The sequence below is a fragment of the Hypanus sabinus genome, chromosome 2, assembly GCF_030144855.1.
Source record: "Hypanus sabinus isolate sHypSab1 chromosome 2, sHypSab1.hap1, whole genome shotgun sequence".
Taxonomy (NCBI): domain Eukaryota; kingdom Metazoa; phylum Chordata; class Chondrichthyes; order Myliobatiformes; family Dasyatidae; genus Hypanus; species Hypanus sabinus.
The window spans coordinates 22,457,803-22,479,596 of NC_082707.1; the positions used below are offsets into that span (position 1 = coordinate 22,457,803).

A 21,794-nucleotide genomic window follows, 5' to 3' on the forward strand; every position below is an offset into this window, starting at 1 on the left:
TTGTTTCCTTGCAAGCAATCTCAATAAATCCATAATAGAATTTTAAAAAACTGCACCTAAGAGGGACGACAACAACAAATGTGCAAATGACAACAAACTGTGCAAATGCAAAAGAATGAAGAATTATAATAATAAATAAATGGGCAACGAATAACAACAACATGAGATAAAGAGTTCTTGAAAGCAAGTCCACGGGTTGTGGCAACAGTTCAGTGAAGTTGAATGAAGTTATGCAACACACACAGACTGCTGGAGGATCTTGGCCCAATACGTTGACTGTACCCTTTTCCATAGAAGCTGCCTGGCCCGCTGAGCTCCTCCAGTGTGTGTGTGTTGCTTGGATTTCCATCGTCTCCAGATTTTCTCTTGTTTGTGATTGAATGAAGTTATCCCTGCTAGTTGAGGGGCAATAACTGTTCCTGAACCCAGTAGTGAGAGTCCTCAGGCTCCTCTACCTTCTTTCTGATTGTCAGCAGTGAGAAGAGAACATGGCCTGGGTGGTGTGGATCCCTGATGATGGATACTGCTTTCCTGCGAGAGCACTCCTTGTAGATGTGCTCAATGGTGGGGAGGGCTTTACCCAAAATAGACTGGGCTGTGTCCACTACTTTTTGTAGGATTTTCCATTCAAGGCCATACCAGCTGTGATGCAACCAGTCCATATACACTTCACCACACATCTATACAAGTTTGACAAAGTATTAGATGTGCTTAACCAGAGTTCAACACAGCTATAACAGAAATTCCTGACTCCAATACTCCAACCCAATCGAGAAGCAAGCATGCCATATGCCCTCTTTACCATTATCTACTCGTGAGATTTGAATCCCAAGATCTCTTTGTAGATCAATACTATTAAGGGTCCTGCCACTATAGTACTTTTCTATATTGCATTGTACTGCTACTACAAAGCAAGAGATTTCACAACATATATCAGTGTCAATAAAACAAGTTTGGATTCACTTTTCCCTTCGCAAAGAGCAACTCTTCACGTTTGCCCAGATCTCAAATCAAGCCTAGTGAAACCAACCCGCCAGTCAAGAGAGTCTGATCCCCACCATGCAAGGCCATGCTCTCTTCACACTGCTGACATCGAGTAGAAAGACTTGGGTCTCATACCACCAGGCCAGAACCCAGCCTGCCAAACGATAGTGCAACTGCCAATCATTTGACCTTCCATCCCACCCTTTGCCCTTCAACCAACAGGCTGGATAACTTCATTCAGCACAACACTGGACTGATTCCACACCTTTTCAACTCACTTTAAACTCACGTTCTCAATATTTATTACTTTATTTTTATTAGATCTTTTTATTTGCACAACTTATCTTCGTTTGCACATTGGCTGTCTGTCCATCTTTATCTGTGTACTTTTCATTGATTCCCAGTATCTACTGTGAATGCCCACAAGAATATGAATCTCAAGGTCATACATGGTGACATATAACTTACTTCAAGAATAAAATTACATTCAACTGTGAAAATAGAAGAGTTTAGCTGAAAGAATGTTCAAAGGCGAGGAGCAAATCACTGTCCCTTGAAAGACTTACATTTGAGTAGTGCATCACAAGTGATCCAGAGCATTTTATAGAAAACATAATAACTTTAATTACAGACAAGGTCCAACAAGCAGCAATGGAATAGTGTTTTAATGATGCTGGAGAGGTGTAAAGCCATATAGCACAGGACCTTTCAGACCGCTATCTCCAATCATCTACTCTAAAACCATTTTCCAGCACTTGGTCCAATTGAACTTCTTGTATAGTCATTCCTTAAATGTCGAGCGTACTTGCTTCCAACACCTGCTCCATCAGCGTGCAGCTGAAGAAACCTTCTCAGATCCACTCTAAATCTCCCTAAAACTATATCTTCTAGCTTTTCAAAATAACTTTACAGGCTTATTATTGACCATCTTATATTAACAAGATGCAATTTCATATCAAGACTACTGATGCTTATTGAAAATTGATGAGCACTTACGGATTTTGCTTGTAGACAACCTAAAATCTTAAGAGTGCATTCGGCCTATCAAGTCCATGCTAGCTTATGGCAAATATGGCTATCTCATATTCCTCCCTCAACACCCTCCCCCGGATTACAACTTCGATAAATTGCAAGGGTGAAGTGGGAGATTGGGGGTGTCAGGGGAACGAACGGGAGGGGTGGGAAAGGAGGCCCTGTGGGAAGAGGAAATGGGGACAGAGGCTGGAGTCTCACCCACAGCCACTCCTCAGTCACACCTCAATGGCCGCTCGGGCCATTGCTTACCTGTTTCACGAAGCTCTATGAGCCGGACAGCGATGTAAATAATAAACAGACGACGCCGCAGACCACATGAGAGTGGAGGTGATACAACCCCCCCACCGAAACCTCACGTCACTAGAGGTGCCGCACTGCCCGGCTGGCCCAACGATCGCGCAGCTGCCAATCACCCGACCTTCCGCCCCGCCCTTTCCCCTGCGATTGGCTGAGCTGCAAATCAACCCGCCCAACTCCTATGCTTGTGTCAATTATCTGACGTCGAGCCGCGCCTCCTTCACCTCGTGACGTGAGATTTGTTTATCGTCCGAGACCCGCCCCTGGCGCGCTTATCCGTCGATCACCTGGGCTGCCGCGTCCTCGTTCTGAGATTGAGAGAGGATTGGTTGATTCTCCAAAACCCGCCCATCTCAGCGCGGCTTTAGATGATAAAGCCTGATTGGTTGCTTCTGGAGACCCCGCCTAGTCTCCTGGAGTAGATTGAGAGTTTAAGCATCCGCAGTCTCTCATGTCTCAGGTGCTGTGGTATTCACGTTAACGTCCCTTCCACCTGCAGCGTGTTATCTTTCCTTGCGGAAAGCAAAATAATCCAACTATGCTCAGACCTCCCACTGCTGCATTATCCTTTTTAAAAAATGATCTCAAGAGTTTTCTCCCAAACAGAGAGCAACACATCAGGAATACACAACAAGGTAGCCCAGGAAATTACAGACCAGTGAGTCTTACTTCAGTGGTTGGTAAGCTGATGGAGAAGAGCCTGAGAGGCAGGATTTATGATTATAATATGATTAGGAGTATGGCTTTGTCAAGGGCAGGTCATGCCTTATGAGCCTGACTGAATTTGTTGAGGATGTGACTAAATATGTTGATGAAGGAAGAGCAGTAGATGTAGTGTATATGGATTTCAGCAAGGCATTTGATAAGGTACCCCATGCAAGACTTATTGAAAAAGTAAGGAAACATAGGACCCAATGGGACATTGCTTTGTGGATCCAGAACTGGCTTGCCCACGGAATGCAAAGAGTGGTTGTAGACAGGTCATATTCTGCATGGAGGTCGGTGGCCAGTGGAGTGCCTCAGGGATCTGTTCTGGGACCCTTACTCTTTGTGATTTTTATCAATGACCTGGATGAGGAAGTGGAGGGATGGATTAGTAATTTGCTGATGACACAAAGGTTGAAGGTGTTGTGGATAGCGTGGAGAGCTGTCAGAGGTTACAGCAGGACATTGATAGGATGCAAAACTGGGCTGAGAAGTGGCAGATTGTGGTGAACTGCATATACCTGTCTGGACACTCTCCCCTCCCCCCCCCCCCCGCCTGCTGACTGCTCCTGCGGCTCCTCCCACGGACCCCGGTATAAAGGTGTTTGGAGCCTGGGCCCTGGTCTCAGTCTCCAGGATGTAGTATGGTGGTCAATTGCTGCTTGTTCTTTCTTCCAGCCAATAAAAACCTTTATCTCGCCTCACGTCTCGGAGAGTTATTGATGGTGCATCACAGATGGAGTTCAACCCAGGTAAGTGTGAAGTGGTTCATTTTGGTAGGTCAAATATGATGACAGAATAAAGTATTAATGGTAAGACTCTTGGCAGTGTGGAGGATCAGAGGGATCTTGGGGTCTGAGTCCATAGGACACTCAAAGCTGCTGCACAGGTTGACTCACTGGTTAAGAAGGCATATGGTGTATTGGCCTTCATCAATCGTGGAATTGAGTTTAGGAGCTGAGAGGTAATATTGCAACTAGATAGAACGCTGGTCAGACCCCACTTGGAGTACTGTGCTCAGTTCTGGTCGCCTCACTACAGGAAGGATGTGGAAGCCATAGAAAAGGTGCAGAGGAGATTTACAAGGATGTTGCCCGGATTGGGGATCATGCCTTATGAGAATAGGTTGAATGAACTCGGCCTTTTCTCCTTGGAGCAAAGGAGGATGAGAGGTGACCTGATAGAGGTGTATAAGATAATAAGAGGCATTGATCGTGTGGATAGAGGTTTTTTCCCGGGGCTGAAATGGTTGCCACGAGAGGGCACAGGTTTAAGGTGCTGGGGAGTAGGTACAGAGGAGATGTCAGGGGTAAGTTTTTTTTACTCAGAGAGGAGTGAGTGTGTGGAATGGGCTGCTGGCAACAGTGGTTGAAGTAGATACGATAGGGTCCTTTAAGAAACTTTTGGATAGGTACATGGAGCTTAGAAAAATAGAGGGCTATAGGTAAGCCTAGTAATTTCTAAGGTAGGGCGATGTTTAGCACAACTTTGTGGGCCAATGGGCCTGTACTGTGCTGTAGGTTTTTCATGTTTTAAAGGAGAAAGGAGATTATATCTGCATTCTGGATTATGAATGTGTTTCATCAATCTTAGATTAACATTAATGAAATCATTTTATTTGAGCTAAACATATTTTTGTTAACAACAAATGCAATTTGTGTTATACTAGCTCCCGACGGAGTACTATCACATTTTGCAATGCTACAGACAGAACCTGGGTTATGACTGGGATCTGCTCCTGACTGCTGTCCATAAATAGAGTTTTTCTGTCAGTTATGAACAATTTCAATGACAGTCAATTAACATTAATCATTTATTTGTGGTATTCCTGTTAGTTACAATGGTACAGAATTAGAATGACTCACTTTTGAAGTCTAGTTTCTATGGCTTAAAGTAACTCTTGATATTACATTGACTGACAAAGTATTTTACAAGTGCTCATTGAAGAAATTGACTTGTCGGTTTCCACAAAAAATCTCTGAAGTAGCCTCCCATTGTAAACTGTCATTTGCAGTTTAACTGTCAATGGTGTCCATTTGAAAACCTACAGCATTATACAGGCCCTTTGGCCCACACAGTTGTGCCAAACATGTCCATACCTGAGAAATTACTGAGGGTTACCAATACATGAAGGACCCCATGCACCCCTCATACAATCTCTTCTCCCTCCTGCTATCTGGGAAAAGGCTCCAAAGCATTCGGGCTCTCACAACCAGACTATGTAACAGTTTCTTCCCTCAAGCTATCAGACTCCTCAATACCCAAAGCCTGGACTGACACCTTGCCCTACTGTCCTGTTTATTATTTATTGTAATGCCTGCACTGTTTTGTGCACTTTATGCAGTCCAGTGTAGGTCTGTAGTCTAGTGTAGCTTTCTCTGTGTTGTTTTTTATTACGCAGTTCAGTCTAGTTTTTTGTACTGTGTCATGTAACACCATGGTCCTGAAAAACGTTGTCTCATTTTTACTATGGACTGTACCAGCAATTATGGTTGAAATGACAATAAAAGTGACTTGACTTGACTTGACAGCCCTCTATTTTCCTGAGTTCCATATACCCGTCCAGGAGTCTCTTAAAAGACCCTATCGTATCCACCTCCACCACCGTTGCCGGCAGCCCATTACACACACTCACCACTCTCTGCGTAAAAAAAAAACTTACCCCTGACATCTCCTCTGTACCTACTCTCCAGCACCTTAAACCTGTGTCATCTTGTGGCAATCATTTCAGCCCTGGGAAAAAGCCTTTGACTATCCACATGATCAATACCTCTCATTATCTTTTACGCCTCCATCAGGTCACCTCTCATCCTCTGTCACTCCAAGGAAAGAAGACCTAGTTCACTCAACTTATTCTCATATGGTATGCTCCCCAATCCAGGCAACATCCTTGTAAATCTCCTCTGCACCCTTTCTATGGTGTCCACAGTCTTCCTATAGTGAGCGACCAGAACTGAGCACAGTACTCCAAATGAGGTCTGACCAGGGTCCTATATAGCTGCAACATTACCTCTTGTCTCCTAAATTCAATTCCACGACTGATGAAGGCCAATGCACCATATGCTTTCTTAACTACAGAGTCAACCTGTGCAGCAGCCTCGAGTGTCCTATGCACTCGGACCCCAAGATCCCTCTGATCCTCCACACTGCCAAGAGTCTTACCATGAATACTTTATTCTGTCATCATATTTGACCTACCAAAATGAACCACCTCACACTTATCTGGTTTAAACTCCATCTGCCACTTCTCAGCCCATTTTTGCATGCTATCAATGTCCCGCTGTAATCTCTGACAGTTCTCCGTACTATCCACAACACCTACAACCAGCAAATTTACTAACCCAGCCTTCTACTTCTTCATCCAGGTCAGTTATAAAAATCATTAACAGTAGGGGTCCCAGAACAGATCCTTGTGGCACTCCACTGGTGACCGACCTCCATGCAGAATATGGCCCATCTACAACCACTCTTTGCCATCTGTGGGCAAGCCGGTTCTGGATCCACAAAGCAGTGTCCCCTTGGATCCCATGCCTCCTTACTTTCTCAATTAGCCTTGCATGGAGTACCTTGTCAAATGCCTTGTTGAAATCCATATACACTACATCTACTGCTCTACCATTATCAATGTGTTTAGTCACATCTTCAAAAAATTCAATCAGGCTCATAAGGCATAACCTGCCTTTCACAAAGCCATGCTGACTATTCCTAATCAAATTATGCCTCTCCAAATGTTCATAAATCCTGCCTCTTAGATTCTTCTTCATCAACTTACCAACAACTGAAATAAGACTCACTGGTCTATAATTTCCTGGGCTACCTCTACTCTCTTTCTTGAATAATGGAACACCATCCGCAACCCTCCAGTTCTCCGGATCCTCTCCCATCCCCATTGATGAAGCAAAGATCATCGCCAGAGGCTCAGCAATCCCCTTCCTCGTTCCCCACAGTAGCCTAGGCTACATCTTGTCAGGTCCCAGTGACTTATCCAACTTGATGCTTATCTCCTCCAGGTCCATCCACACTTTTCCACTGTCACACTTGATTGGTCCTATTTCATGTCTTATCCTCTTGCTCTTAACATACTTGTAGAATGTCTTGGGGTTTTCCTTAATCCTGTCTGTCAAGGCTTTCTCATGGCCCCTTCTGGCTCTCCTAATTTCTTTCTTGAGCTCCTTCCTGCTAGCCTCATAACCTTCTAGCTCTCTATCATTACCTAGTTTTTTGAACCTTTTGTAAGCTCTTCTTTTCTTCTTGACTAGATTTACAACAGTCTTTGTACACCACAGTTCCTGTACCCTACCATCCTTTCCCTGTCTCATTGGAACATACCTATGCAGAACCCCACGTGAATATCCCACGAACATTTGCCACATTTCTTCCGTACATTTCCCTGAGAACATCTGTTTCCAATTTATGCTTCCAAGTTCCTGCCTGATAGCCTCATATTTCCCCTTACTCCAATCAAGCGCTTTCCTAACTTGTCTGTTCCTATCCCTCTCCAATGCTCTGGTAAGAGAGAGAGAGTTGTGATCACTATCTCCAAAATGCTCTCCCACTGAGAGATTTGACACCTGACCAGGTCTATTTCCCAATGCCAGATCAAGAATAGCCTCTCCTCTTTAGGCTTATCTACATATTGTGTCAGGAAACCTTCCTGAGCACACCAAGCAAACTCCACCCCTCGCTCTAGGGAGATGCCAATCAGTATTTGGGAAATTAAAATCTCCCACCACGACAACCCTGTAATTATTACACCTTTCCAGTATCTGTCTCCCTATCTGCTCCTCAATGTCCCTGTTACTATTGGGTGATCTATAAAAAAAACACCCTGTAGAGTTATTGACCCCTTCCTGAATCATGAATGTTATGTTTTATAACTCTAAAGAAGAAAAACATGGAAGCCTGGGAAAACGTGTACACTTTGTTGTTGCTTTTGTGAGATGCTGACATGGTGGCGTAGTGGTGTATGCCATTCACATACTTTTACATATAATCCAGAATGAATTATGTAAACAAAGAAGAATCAGAATCAGGTTTATTATCACTGGCATGTGCTGTGAAATTTGTTAACTTAGTAGCAACAATTCAATGCAAATAATAATAAAGAAAAAAAAACCAAATTAAAAAAATAAGTAAATCAATGACAGTAAACGTATATTGAATAGATTAAAAATCATGCAAATTACAGAAATAATATATATTTAAAAAGTGAGGTAGTGTCCAGGGGTTCAATGTCCATTTAGGAATCGGATGGCAGAGGGGAAGAAGCTGTTCCTGAGTCGCTGAGTGTGTGCCTTCAGGCTTCTGTACCAACTACCTGATGGTAACAGTGAGAAAAGGGCATGCCCTGGGTGCTGGAGGTCACCAGTGCTTAATCAAATATATTTATAATATTACGCAAGTATTACTGGAATACTCAATGTATTAGAATGGGAAGGTTACCTTTTTTTTACTTAGAGATAAAGTGTCTTAGTAAAACACAAGATCTATAGAGCACAAGATAGATGTAAAGATGTTTTCCCTCGTGGGATTTTCTTTGCTGCCTTTTCCCAGGAGTTACAATGACAGATACAAAGGAGTTGTTATTTACAGCTGATATATATAGGAATTTCTTTCAGAACAGGATGAATCCATGCAACTTTTGTCAATTAGGGTTGTGAAGATCAAGCCTATGGAGGCAGGTTAATGTTAGAAAGATTAGGGAATGAAGAGTTATGTGGTACCGGCACAGAGAGTTGGGGCTTGGGTCAGATCAATGATGACATACGATAACTCTGGCAGGCTTGAGAAGCAAAGTGGAGCAATCACGCAAAAACTTCCTGTGTTCATGCAAAGGGTAGTGTAGCGGCTAGTGACATGCTGCTATAGTTCGGGGCATTCTGGAACTTGGAGTTCAATTCCGGCACCGTTCTGTATGTCCTCCCCGTGGGATGTGTGCATTTTTACCGCAGGGTGCTCCGGTTCCTTCTTTGTAAATCGTCCCGTGATTGGGTTTGGGTAAGATCGGGGTTGCTGGGGTGGTGTGGCTCAAAGGGCCGACTCAGCCCCTTATCACTAAATAATTAAACGAAAGGAAGCGGAGCAGTAATTGAAATTTAAAATGATAACCAAGAGGGAGAAGTGGGACAACGTGTTTTGTGGGAAATTGGTCAAGTCTGCAGAAGGTAGGTCTACTCAAACCAGATAGGCTTGGGGACAAGACATCCAGTGAATGGCAAGCACACCTTAGAGAATAGGTTGAGTGAACTCAGCCTTTTCTCCTTGGAGCAACGGAGGATGAGAGGTGACCTGACAGAGTTGTACAAGATGATGAGGGGCGTTGACCGTGTGGATAGTCGGAGGCTTTTTCCCAGGGCTGAAATGGCTAACATGAGAGGGCACAGTTTTAAGGTGCTTGGAAGTAGGTACAGAGGGAATGTCAGGGGTAAGTTTTTTTTATGCAGGGAGTGGTGAGTGCGTGAAATGGGCTGCCGGTGGCGATGGTGGAGGCAGATACAGTAGGGTCTTTTAGGAGACTCCTGGACAGGTACATGGAGCTTAAAAAAATAGAAGGCTGTGGGTAACCTGAGGTAATTTCTAAGGTAAGGACATGTTTGGCACAGCATTGTGGCCCGAAGGACCTGTATTGTGCTGTAGGTTTCCTATGTTTTATATGTTTCTATGAATAATCGAACTCAGTCCATCTACTCTCACAGCGTTAGAAAAGTGGGGGTCGGAGAGGAGTGGCATCCAAGATGATGCAGGAAAGTCGTCGAGGATTTTCTTTGCTGTGTTATCCCAAGGTTAGCCTGGTAGATCTCTGTCTCCAGTCTGTAGTTTAAACTTCAATGGGTCTAAATCTGCACATCATTTAAAGTAAACTGATTTCAATTTGAAAACTGGATGTCTTTTGAAGCAACTAGTAGCCACCTCTAATCTGTAACTCCTGAAAATGTTTGCATTTCTGTAAAGGTGCAGCATGGTAACGTAGAGGTCAGCATAGTGCTTTAAAGTGCGAACAATCAGTGCATCTGGATTCAATTCCCACGCTGTCTGTAAGGAGTTTTTAGATTCTCACTGTGACCACATGGATTTCCTCTCAGTGCTCCAGTTTCCTCCCACATTCCAAAACACATACAGTTTAGGGTTAATGAGTTGTTGGTATGTTACGTTGGCACCAGAAGTTTAGTAACACATTTGGGCTTCCCCCAGCACAGTGCTGGACGATGTAAGTTATTGATGCACCTAGAAAAAATCCTTTAAAATTTATGGGAGGATTTGTATAGTGTTGGGTTTTTTCTTTGGCTCTTTTGTAATACAGGGTGCTCCCTGTAAACAGCAGGACAACTGTACCTGGAGAGGTTATAACATCTAATTAATCTGATTGGGCTTCTGTACACCCTCCCTCAGTGAGTGTTACCCTAGATGAGGGATTCCCAACCTGGGATCCACAGACCCCTTGGTTAATGGTTGGGGGTCCATGGCATAAAAAGTTTGGGGACCTCTGCTGTTGATCATATGCTCTTGGTTTGAAGACACAACACTCCAAGTTAAAACATAATTTGTTCTGCTGAGTTGATTGTGTTGCTTGATAATGATTAAAAGTTCCCAATTTATCCAGGCGTTACTCATTACTCGATTCAGATGTCATAAGGACTAAATCCTGCTCAGAGTGACAAGATGATCACAATCATTAACAGTTAACCCTTTAAAGTACTAAAGAGTTATCCATTCTTCAGATGGATAAATGATGTATCACCAAGTGAGTGAGGCCCCCATCGGTCAGGGCTGTCTGTGGAGTTGCCAGTCAGCATTGTATGAGCTAAGTTGTCAACTATTTCCCACTTCTTCAGAAGCTGCCTGATCCTCTGATGTGTTTCCAGTAATTCCTTCTTCTTGTTAGGGGGACGATGCATCCTGTTTTAAATTACCAGTATTTTAACCATAATGTGGGTGACCTGACCTTTGCTTAAGAAACAGCAAAGCACCTTGTTGATTAGGACTCATGCTGTTGGCCTGATTTCGCAATAAAATACAATGTGATTTTGAAAACTCTTCCAGTATGTATGAGGAACAAAGCAATCTAGAATGCCATGAGAAACTATCTGTTTTGTGTCAGTTTATTACTGAAACATGTATCTGTTCCTACAGATCAAATCCTTACATGATGCACTGAAGTGGGTAGGAACTGAGGCCCAGAGAGTGGTCCAGAATATGCCTAGAAAGGGAGAAGGGTGAAAAGGGTTAAATGGAAAAGGAGGGTGGGAGGAAGGAAAAAGAGAATGATAGGCTTTATTTGTCATGTATATTGAAACATACAGAGAAATGTGTCAAAGACCAACACAGTCCAAGGATTGTGTGGGCACAGCCCACAAGTGTTGCCATGCTTCTGGCACCAACATAGCATGCACCACAACACCACCAATCTTCATATCATCTACAAACCTACACAATCCATACTACATTTTCATCCAGGTCATTCATTTACATCACTGACAGCAAGAGTCCCAGTACAGAACCCTGCAGAACACCACTAATCACAGACCTCCAGCTCCCTTCAACCACCGCCCTCTGTCTTCTAAGAGCAAGCCAGTTCTGAATCCAAATGGGCAATTCATCATTGGATCTTAATCTTCCTAATCTCCAACATGTATCTTAATCTTCTCAATGAACTGCCCATGAGGGACCTTGTCAAACACCTGACTAGAATCCACGTAGACAATATCCACAGCTCTACCTTCATCAATCGCCCTCATCACCTCAAAAAACTTGATCAAGTTAATAAGACATGACTCGCCCTGCATTGCACCAAGCCATTCTGGTTCTTCCCCATTAGGTCATGTTTTTCAAATGCTTATAATTCCTATCCAGAAGAATTCTCTTCAGTAACTTCCCTGTCACCGACATGAAGCTCACCAGTTTATAGTTTCCAGGTTTATCCCTTGCTCACTTTATGAACATTGGAACAACATTAGATACACGCCAGTCCTCCAGGACCTTGCTTTGGCTAGAGAGGAAACAAAGATATTGGTCAAGGCCCCAGAAATCTCTTCACTTGCCTTTCTCAATAACCTTGGGTATATCCCATCAGGCCCTGTGGACTTATCCACCTTAACGTTCTTTAAGAAACTCAACACAACCTCCTCCTTTACCTCAAAAAGCTTTAGCATATTAATATGCTTGGCACTGATCTCCCCATACTTCCTTTCCTTCTCCACGGTAAATACTGATGTAAAGTATTCATTAAGGTCCTCACCTACATCCTTCACATTCAAGTAAATGTGCTCCTATTTATCCTTGAGTGGTCCTACACTCTCCCTAGTTATTCTCTTGTTCATCTCTAAATAATTATTATTAACAAATCACTTGTAGTACCGGAGGAACCAACACATTGGACCGCTGTTACAGGAAGATCAGGAGATCTTACCATACTATCTCACGCCCACACTTTGGGAAGTCTGATCACCTGGCTGTACTTCTACTCTTTGACCATAGGCAGAGACTGAAGACTGCAGCACCTTCAATGATGACCAAGAATGTATGGACAAGGGAGGCGTAGGAATGCTTACAGAAATGCTATGAACTGGTGGACTGGACTGTCTTCAGGGATTCATCTTTGAGTTTGAATGAGTATGCTACAGCTGTCATTGACTTCAATAAAACCTGCGTGGATGAGTGTATGCCTATGAGAACCACTGTATATACCCAACTCAGAAGCCGTGGATGAACCAGGAGGTTTGCCGTCTGCTGAGAGCTAGATCAGTGCCGTTTGAGTCTGGTGACCCAGGTCAGTAAAAGAAAACCAGGTATGACTTGCGGAGGGCTATTTCAAGAGCTAAGGAATAATTCTGGGAGAGGTTGGGAGGAAACATTGGATGCATGTCAACTCTGGCAGGGTTTGCTGGACATTACTTCCTACAAAGCAAAACTCAGTGATGCTTCATTTTCAGACAGGCCCAATGCCTTTTATGCTCGCTTTGAAATGGAGAATAAAACCACAGCTATGTGGATGCCTGCAGCACCTGGTGACCCTGTGATCTCTGTCTCGGAGGCTGAAGTCAGGTTGCCTTTCAAGAGGGTGGCAGGGCCTGATGGAGTATGTGGTAAGGCTTTGAAAACCTGTACCAACCAACTAGCAGAGGTATTCAAAGACATGTTCAATCTTTTATTGCTACAGTCAGAAGTTCCCACCTGCTTCAAAAGGACAACAATTATAACTGCCCAAAAAGAGCAGTGCAAGTTGTCTCAATGGTTGTCATGAAGTAGCACTCACATCTACGGTGATGAAATGCTCTGAGAGTTTGGTCATGGCTGGAATCTACACCTGCCTCAGCAAGGGCCTGAACCCAGTGGATTTTGCCTATCACCACAATAGATCTATGGTGGACGTGATCACATTGGCTCTCCACGTGGCCTTGGATCACCTGGACAATACAAATACCTACATCAGGATGCTGTTTATTGACTACAGCACAGCATTTAACACTTTGATTCCTACAGTCTTCATTGAAAAGCTCCAGAACCTGAGCCTCTGTACCTCCCTCTGCTATGATATCTTCGACTTTTTAACCAGACCACCACAATCTGCAGATTGGAATTAACATCTCTACCTTGCAGACGATCGACACTGGCATACCTCAGGGATGAGTACTTAGCACCATGCTCTACTTTCTCTACATCCATGACTGTGTGACTAGGTACTGCTCAAATGCCATCTATAAAGTTGCTGATGATTTACCTGTGAGATATACCAGCTAATTGAGTGGAGTCACAGCAACAACCTTGTACTCAACATCAGTAACAGCAAAGAGCTGATTGTGGACTTCAGAAAGGGTAAGTTGGGGGTACACACCCCTGTCCTCAGAGAGGGATCAGAAGTGAGCAGTTTCAAGTTCCTAGATGTTAATATCTCTGAAGACCTAACCTGCTGTCAACATATCGTTGTAGCTATAAAGGAGGCAGTACAGCAGCTGTTTGTCATTAGCAGTTTGAGGAGATTTGGTATGTCACTAAAAACACTAGCAAATTTCTACAGGTGTACTGTGGAGAACACTTTGACTGGCTGCATCACCGTCTGGTATCGTGGGGGGTGGGGTGGGGTGCTACTGCGCAAGATTGAATTAAGCAGCAGAGATTTATAAAGTTAGCCAGCTCCCTCATGGGCAGTAGCCTCCACAATATCCAATATATCATTAAGGATTGGTGCCTCAAAAAGGTAGCATCCATCATTAAGGATCCCCACCATCCAGGACATGTCCTCTTCACACTGTTACCATCAGGAAGGAGGTACAGAAGCCTGAAGGCACACACTCAGCGATTCAGGAACAGCTTCTTCTTCTCTACCATCCAATTTCTGAACCCATGAACACTACCTCACTACTTTTTCTGTTTACCTTTTTGTACTACTTATTTAATTTTATTTACATATATATATATATATACACACACACACACGCGCGCACTTTCTATAATTAACAGTTTAAAAAAATATTTATTATGTATTGCATTGTACTGCTGCCGCAAAGTTAACAAATTTCATGACATATACTAGTGATATTAAACCAGATTCTGATGTTGTATGTATAGAATCTCTTGGGACTCTCCTTAATTCTACTTGCTGAGAACTTTCCATAGCCCCTCAGCTTTCCTAATTCCCTTCTTGAGTTCTTTTCTAGCTTCTTCATTATCCTCCAGGCCTCTGTTCGATTCCAGCTTCCTAAGCTTTACATATTTTTCCTTTTTCCTCTTCAATAAAGTTATTACCTGTCTCAACATCCAAGGCTCTCTTACTGTGCCACCCTTATCCTTCCTTCTGACTGCAACATACATATCCTATATTCTGTACAGTTTGTCTTAAAACACTCTCCACATGTTGGGTGTGGACTTGCCTAAAATCAGCTGTTCCCAATTAACTCTTCCTAGTTCCTATCTACTGCTCTTTGTAATTTGCGCTGCTCTACTTTAATATCCTCTCACAAGGTCTATACTTATCTAAAGCTACCTTAAAACTTAATAAGTTGTGGTCACTGTTCCTAACTGTTCACTCACTGAAAGGTCAGTCATCTGGACGGGCTCATTACCCAACACTAGATTCCAAACAGTCCCTCATCTTGTTGGACTATTTACACATTAACTTAAGAAACCCAGCTGGATTCATCTAATAAATTCTGTTCCATCTTAACTACTTTCACTCAGAATGCCCAGGTTTATATTGGAGAAGTTGATATTCCCCATGAAACAACTCTGTTGTTTTTACACATTTCCTTAAGCTGCCAACATATCTGTTCCTCAATGTCACAGTGTTTATTAGGTAAGAGAGTTGTCTTCTGCTGCAAGGATCAACATGTTGAGCATTCAGACATGTTCTTCTGTACTTTACCATTGTAAACCACGGTTAAATGATTTACTGTCGCCTTCCTGTCAACTTGAGCTAGTCTGGCCACTCTCCTCTGACTTCTTTCATTAACATGGCATTTTCACCCATAGCACTGGCACTCACTGGATGTTTTTTGTTTCTCCCCAATATTCTCTGTAAACTCTGGGGACTGCTGTGCGTGAAGATCCCAGGAGATCATCAGTTACTGAGATACTCAAACCATTCCCACTGGCACAACAATCATTCCACAGTCAAAGCCACTTAGATCACATTTTTTCCTATTCTGATGTCTAGTCTGAATAATAACTGAACTGTTTGAACGTGTCTGCATGCTTTTGTGCATTGAGTTGCTGCCACATCATTGGCTGATTAGATATTTGTATTAATGAACAGGTGTGCAGGTGTACCTAATTAAGTGGTCATTGAGTGTACTTATAGAGGTTAACAACAAAACACTGCAAGTCAAGTGGAAGGTAGTCAGCTGCTGTTCATAATCAGTTATGAACAATACTTCATTTGACTTGCAATTTTTGCCATACTTTGTTTTTCTCTTATCTCATTTAGCCTTATGAAAATCTGTATTGATATTGACTGCACAAAGTCCAGCAACTCATGAATAAGATTAGAGGGTAATGGCTATGAGGAGAGGTTGGACAACTTGCAGAGTTGGAGGCTGAGGGAAGATCTGATAGAGGCTCATAAAATTGTGAGAGGCGTTAAATATCAAGTACCACAGGGCATAGATTTAAGGGAAAAGAGGGAAAATTTAAAGGACAACACACAAAAATGCAGGAGGAACTCAACAAGTCAAGCAGCATTGGAGGAAATGAACAGTCAGTTGATGTTCAGGCTGAGGCCCTTATCAGGTCAGGAAAGGAAGGGGGAGGAAGCCAGAATAAGAAGGTGGGGGGAGGGAAAGGAGCACAAGCTGGCAGGTGATGGGTGAGATCAGGTGAGGGAACAGGTGGCTGGGGGGATAAAGTGAGAAGGTAGGAGATGATAGGTGGAAAAGGTAAAGTGTTGAAGAATAAGGAATCTGATAGAAAGGGACAGAGCGCCATGGAAGAAAATGAACAAGGAGGGGTATCAGAGGGCAGTGATGGGCAGGTGAGAAGAGAAGCAGTACGAGGGGAGAATGGTGAGGCAGGTGGGTGAGGAAGAAATCACCAAAGAAACTTTAAAGGGGATGTGCAGTGCAAGTTTTTATTTCTACACAGGCAATATTAGGTATCTGAAACACACTGCTAGCTGTGTGATGGAGATCCACTACCCAGGGCCAGACAGCCTTCTCTTTTTTTGCCAAGCTCAGCTTTCTAAACAATAGATGACACTTGTAAAGTTCAAAGAATTGTTTTTGAATGAGTTGAACTTCCAACCAATATTCTTTGTTCAGGTTCTTGTCATAAGCAGGAGCCAGGCTTCAGTTCTTAATATAAATTGCCAGCAGTAATCAGTTTGTAGTTAAAAGGACAGCTTTGCAAACGAAGAGCACTGTCTATAGAACACAGAATGCTGGCTTATAGCATGGGGCTAACTGCTCAAAATATACAGTGTAAGACTGTGGGGTTTTGTTAATTGCTCTACATCAAACCAGACAACTCTGGTTAAGTTACTTAGTTCAAGGAGGCTTGCAGACCAGATTGATACTACCACTTAGCACACCAAATAGCTGATCTACTAATACTTGGAAGGTTTGTGTACTGAAACTATCAGCTTCACAGTATTAATTGTGGGTGTTTGGTTAGTCTGTCCCAAGAAGACTGCATGTGTGTAAAGATACCTAGAAAATATCACATGTGTGAATCCGTTAAGTAGCAATAAAAGTATAAATATAAGGCAGCAGTCAGGCTTATTAGGAATAGTCCAGGAATATCAAGAAGAATTACAGAAAGACAGGGTAAACTAGAATCTATTCCATTGCCTTCAGTTTCTAAGATTCATTCGTTGGTATGTCTTTTCCTGCTTATAACAATTGTACCTGTGTTTTAGAAATTATTTGTATTTTAGAAATCTTTTGTAATTTGGAAATCTCTTAATAAGATGGAAATCTTCTGGGATTTCAAAATCTTATAAGAATTTTACCTAAATTTAAATGTACATCACTAAAAATAAATGAACTGTGTTTAACCTACTTTGTTAGCTAGAAGTATCTCCTCCTTTGTAGGGAGGAGGGACTCACCACTCAAATAATTGGTATTGACAGTTAACTCTCCATGGAAGATAAACAGGGAAGCGAAGAGTAGGTAGCTTCAGTATAACCTCCCTTTAGTGAGGATACGTGTAGCTAGGGCTCAAGATCTTTGTTTAAGTTTAGAACTTTGTGGTCAGCAAACCCAATAGCTTTGCAGGGATGGCAGTGGAAGTAGATATATTAGTGGCAGAGACACTTGAATATGCAGGGAATGGAGAGATATGGACTGTATGCAGGATTTAGTTTAATTTGGCAACATGGGCCAATCTCTGCTCTAAGAGATGATTTTCCTAACTCAGCATTTCCCTTGGCAGAGGTGAAAAATTCTATGTCTTTTGTTTTCATTTGGGTTATTGGAAGAAATTAATGCATGGGAACTGAAAACAGGTGTGCTGTTTTCTGACTGCTACATCCAAGCCAAGTGAGATAAATCTCACCTTGAAATCACACGGTAACTAATTGAAACATCATTCCTCTGGTGCCAAGGTGCAAAACACAGTACGTACAGTCACAAACAGCACATATATGGTTATGATCCAGTGCACACAGTCAGAAAATAAAATTAGCACTGGTCCCTGGGTGCCATAAAGTGTGAGGTGCATGTTTATGTAAGACAGTATAATGTTACTGGCACCATTATAATAAAACAAGCAGTCGTATAAATATGTGAAATAACAGCAATAAATGGTGAAAAGTGACCAGTGCAGATGAGAGCATGTCTGTGAGTTGGGAAGTCATGGTGGAGGGGCACCAGCCAAGCATTCAAACAGGGTTTACATGTGTGCTGGGTAGCAGCAGTATTAAAAAGTCTAACAGCCATGAGGAAGAACCTCTTCAGGTTATAATACCGATAATTTAAAAATGTTTATCCCAAAATTTGGCCGTGCAGACAGAATTTTAACTGGTAACATTTTTTTTTAATCTCTCACTCTATTACCTTTCCTTTTTGATTTGATTAGTTTCTTTTAATGTGGGGTAGTTTTCACCAACAATATGGAGTTGTAACGCATGGTAACAGCCCCTTCAGCCCAAGTGTCCACGATGATCAAGATTTCCATCGAAACCTGGTCCATTTACCCATGTCTAGCCATATCAAGGATGATACGGTAGAGTACTGGTTAGCACGACATTATTACACCTGGGGTGTCAGAGTTTGGAATTCAATTCCGACACTGTCTGTAAGGAAACACAAAGTATACTGCAGAATGCTGTGGTCAAATGACACGTACAAATAAGCTGGATGAACTCAGCAGGTCGGGCAGCATCCGTTGAAATGAGCAGTCAACGTTTCGGGCCAAGACCTGAAGTCTGAGTCTAATCTACTTCCAATACCCGAGTCCTGACGAAGGGTCTCAGCCCGAAACGTTGACTGCTCCTTTCAATGGATGCTGCCCAACCTGCTGAGTTCATCCAGCTTATTTGTACATGTTAACTGTCTGTAAGGGATTTGTACGTTCTCCTGTGACTGTGTGAATTTCCTCCGGATGCTCTCGTTTACTCCCATGGTCCAAAGACGTGCCGATTATTAGGTTACTTGGTCATGTCCTGTGATTAGGCTAGAGTTAAATCAGTAGGTTGCTCAGTTGCACAGCTTGTTGGGCTAGAAGGGCCTATTCCATGCTGTATCTCCAAATAAAATAGAATAAAACAAAATCTTGCTGAACCTTTTATCCTTCCTTATTTTTTCTAACATTACTTGGATTGGTTCCTGTGCAAAGGTTGCCAAGACTTGGAGATCAGACAATGGGTATGAGATGGGTATCATTGCTCATGAATTGGTAGGCAAGTGAGTTGGTACAAAATAGCTCATTCAATCATCCCCCTCTCCCTCCCCCCCCCATAGTAGCATAGTGGTGGCATGTAATGCTTTCCAATGCCTGCGATCAGGGATCAATTTCCACCACTGTCTGTTAGAAATTTGTATGTTCTCCCTGTGACCGCGTGGGTTTCCTCTGGGTACTCTGGTTTCCTCCCACATTCTAAAGAAGTACAGGTTTAGATTAGAAAACAGACTTCTGTCTATTTGTGAGCTTTGAGTGCATTAAAGCTAGCAGCACACAGTTCCTATCTATGGGTGCAGTGCTAGAGAGAATTTTCTATTTTTTGAAGTCTAATTCATGGTGTTGAAATAATTTTTGAACCAATCTGTAGCCTTCGTTTGCTCATAAACAAGCAGATTATATTTCATAGCTATCAAGAAAAATGAATCATTCTTGACTTCAGTTGCACTGTAGTCCATGTCCATTGACCAAACAGCAGAAAGTCATTGAGGCATAAATGTGATGGATCGTAGCATTCTTTTCCACAGGATTGGGGAGTCCAAAATAAGGCAGCGTAATTAGGGTGAGAGGAGAAAGATTAAAAAGGGACCAGATAGGGAGGCATTTTTCTGCAGAGGGTGTTAAGTATATGAAATGAGTTGCCGGAGGACATGGTTGAAGTGAGTGCAATAGTATAATTTACGAACTTGGATAGTCATATGGAGAAGCAGAGCTTAAAGGGAAATGGTCTGAATGCAGGAAATTGGGAGTAACTGGATGGGCACGGAGGTCGACAATGACCCGTTGGGCTGAGGGTCTGTGTCCATGTTGTATGAGTCACAATGCAATCCAAATAAAAGGTCTCTGTCCAAAATATCAACTGCCTATTTCCCTCCATAGATGCTGCCTGACCCACTGAGTTCCTCCAGTGCCCTTCGGCTGCCCCAGAGAGATCACCTGCTTCATTGGCCAATCTGGACAACCATAATAGCAGTGGAATGATTGGTCCTAAATCTCAATGTGGGTTTTGAATTTTAATTTTGTACAGAATAACTGCCTCATTAAAAAGCCATGGTAACTGGAGCCCTGAAGTAGTTTGATGACTGCAGACAGTATTGAATGAGAGGGTGGGGGTGGGATTTGTTCTGTTGCTTCGGGTTCTTTTCATTTACTTTAATTGTGAAGCATGGAAGGGAATTTCTCATGTCTGCTGAAAGCCACACATTTCTTTCTGGCAAAAATGCTGGCAGGGATGGAAAAGGAATAAACAGAGTCATTCTATGTCTGAAAGATAATTCAGCATGGTTGCAGTATGCTGCGGTTTTATCTTGATTCTGCAGGGAAACTCTTGGAACTGGGAAAAATGCCAACTGAGCAATAGCTGTTTATTTTCTTTAGTATTTTTCCTGTCTCACGTACAGTGGGCTGCATTGAAAAATAATTTGACTTTTATTTTATCAGGTCCTTACCTTATTTATCTTTCAGTAGAATACTTCTAACATAAATAGTGTGGGTCATGAACTTCATTTGTCTTCTGCAAATGTTAAATTTTATATTACGTAATATCCAGGCCTCAATCCAAATATCCTTAGCAACTCATACTGGAGATTCACATGAAGCGCCTTCTTTATCAACTTTATACACCATGTTTATTTTCTATCAATAAGCTTGTTTGGTCTGGCCTTGCCTAGAAGTTGTAGGTCTCCGTCTGTCTCCCTTGGTTTAAGGTGCATGACAACAGCAAACATTACCCCTCAAAGGGGCACTTAATGAAAAGGGGAGACATTTTCATTGCCACTTCGGGAACAGTATCTGCTGTGTGGTTAAACAGGAAATGTGATGTGGAACCAGAGGTCATGGGTTAAGGGTGAAAGGTGAACTGTTTAAGGGGAATATGAGGGGAAACTTCTTTACTCAGGGTGATGAGAGATTGGAATGAGCTGCAAGCGGAAGTGTTGGATGTAGGTTCAATTTCAACATTAAAGTGAAATTTGTATAGGTACTTGGATGGGATGGGTATATCAGAATCAGATTTAATATCACCGGAATATGTTGTGAAATCTGCTAACTTTACAGCAGCAGTACAATTAAATAAATATAGAGAAAAATCTGAGTTACAGTATGTATATATAGGTCTACTAAACAGTTAAGTTACAATAAGTAGTGCAATATAATAGAAATAAAAAAGTGGAGAGCTGGCATTCATAGGTTCAATCTCCATTTAGATATTAGATGGCAGAGGGGAAAAAGTTGTTCCTGAATTGCTAATTGTGTATCCTCAGGCTTCTGTACCTGCTTCCTGATAGTAACAGTGTGAAGAGGGCATGTCCTGGGTGGTGGGTATCCTTAATGATAGATGCTGCCTTCCTAAGTCACCGCTCCTTGAAGATGTCTTGGATACTACAGAGGATGGTACCCATAACGGAGCTGACTAATTTTACAGGTTTCTGCAACTTATTTCGATCTT

The 21,794-nt window shown here is 42.5% G+C and overlaps 1 protein-coding gene and 1 long non-coding RNA gene across 3 annotated transcripts in view; one reads left to right on the top strand and one right to left on the bottom strand.

Moving 5' to 3' along the window:
- Window positions 1–2,431, bottom strand: part of rnf13 (ring finger protein 13) — a 269,744-nt gene extending 267,313 nt beyond the window's left edge. The window contains exon 1 of the mRNA XM_059993239.1: window positions 2,269–2,431. The gene's annotated coding sequence lies outside the window, so the exon portion shown is untranslated. The remainder of the gene's footprint in view (window positions 1–2,268) is intronic.
- A 287-nt stretch (window positions 2,432–2,718) lies between these two features.
- On the top strand, window positions 2,719–20,333 carry LOC132404420 (uncharacterized). Of its 2 annotated transcripts, none has more exons than XR_009515531.1 (3): window positions 2,719–2,776; window positions 3,700–3,773; window positions 20,228–20,333. It is a non-coding gene; the product is annotated as an uncharacterized LOC132404420 (long non-coding RNA). The 2 variants fall into 2 exon arrangements; XR_009515532.1 differs by lacking the exon at window positions 2,719–2,776 and adding an exon at window positions 2,937–2,951.
- Window positions 20,334–21,794: the final 1,461 nt, after the last annotated feature.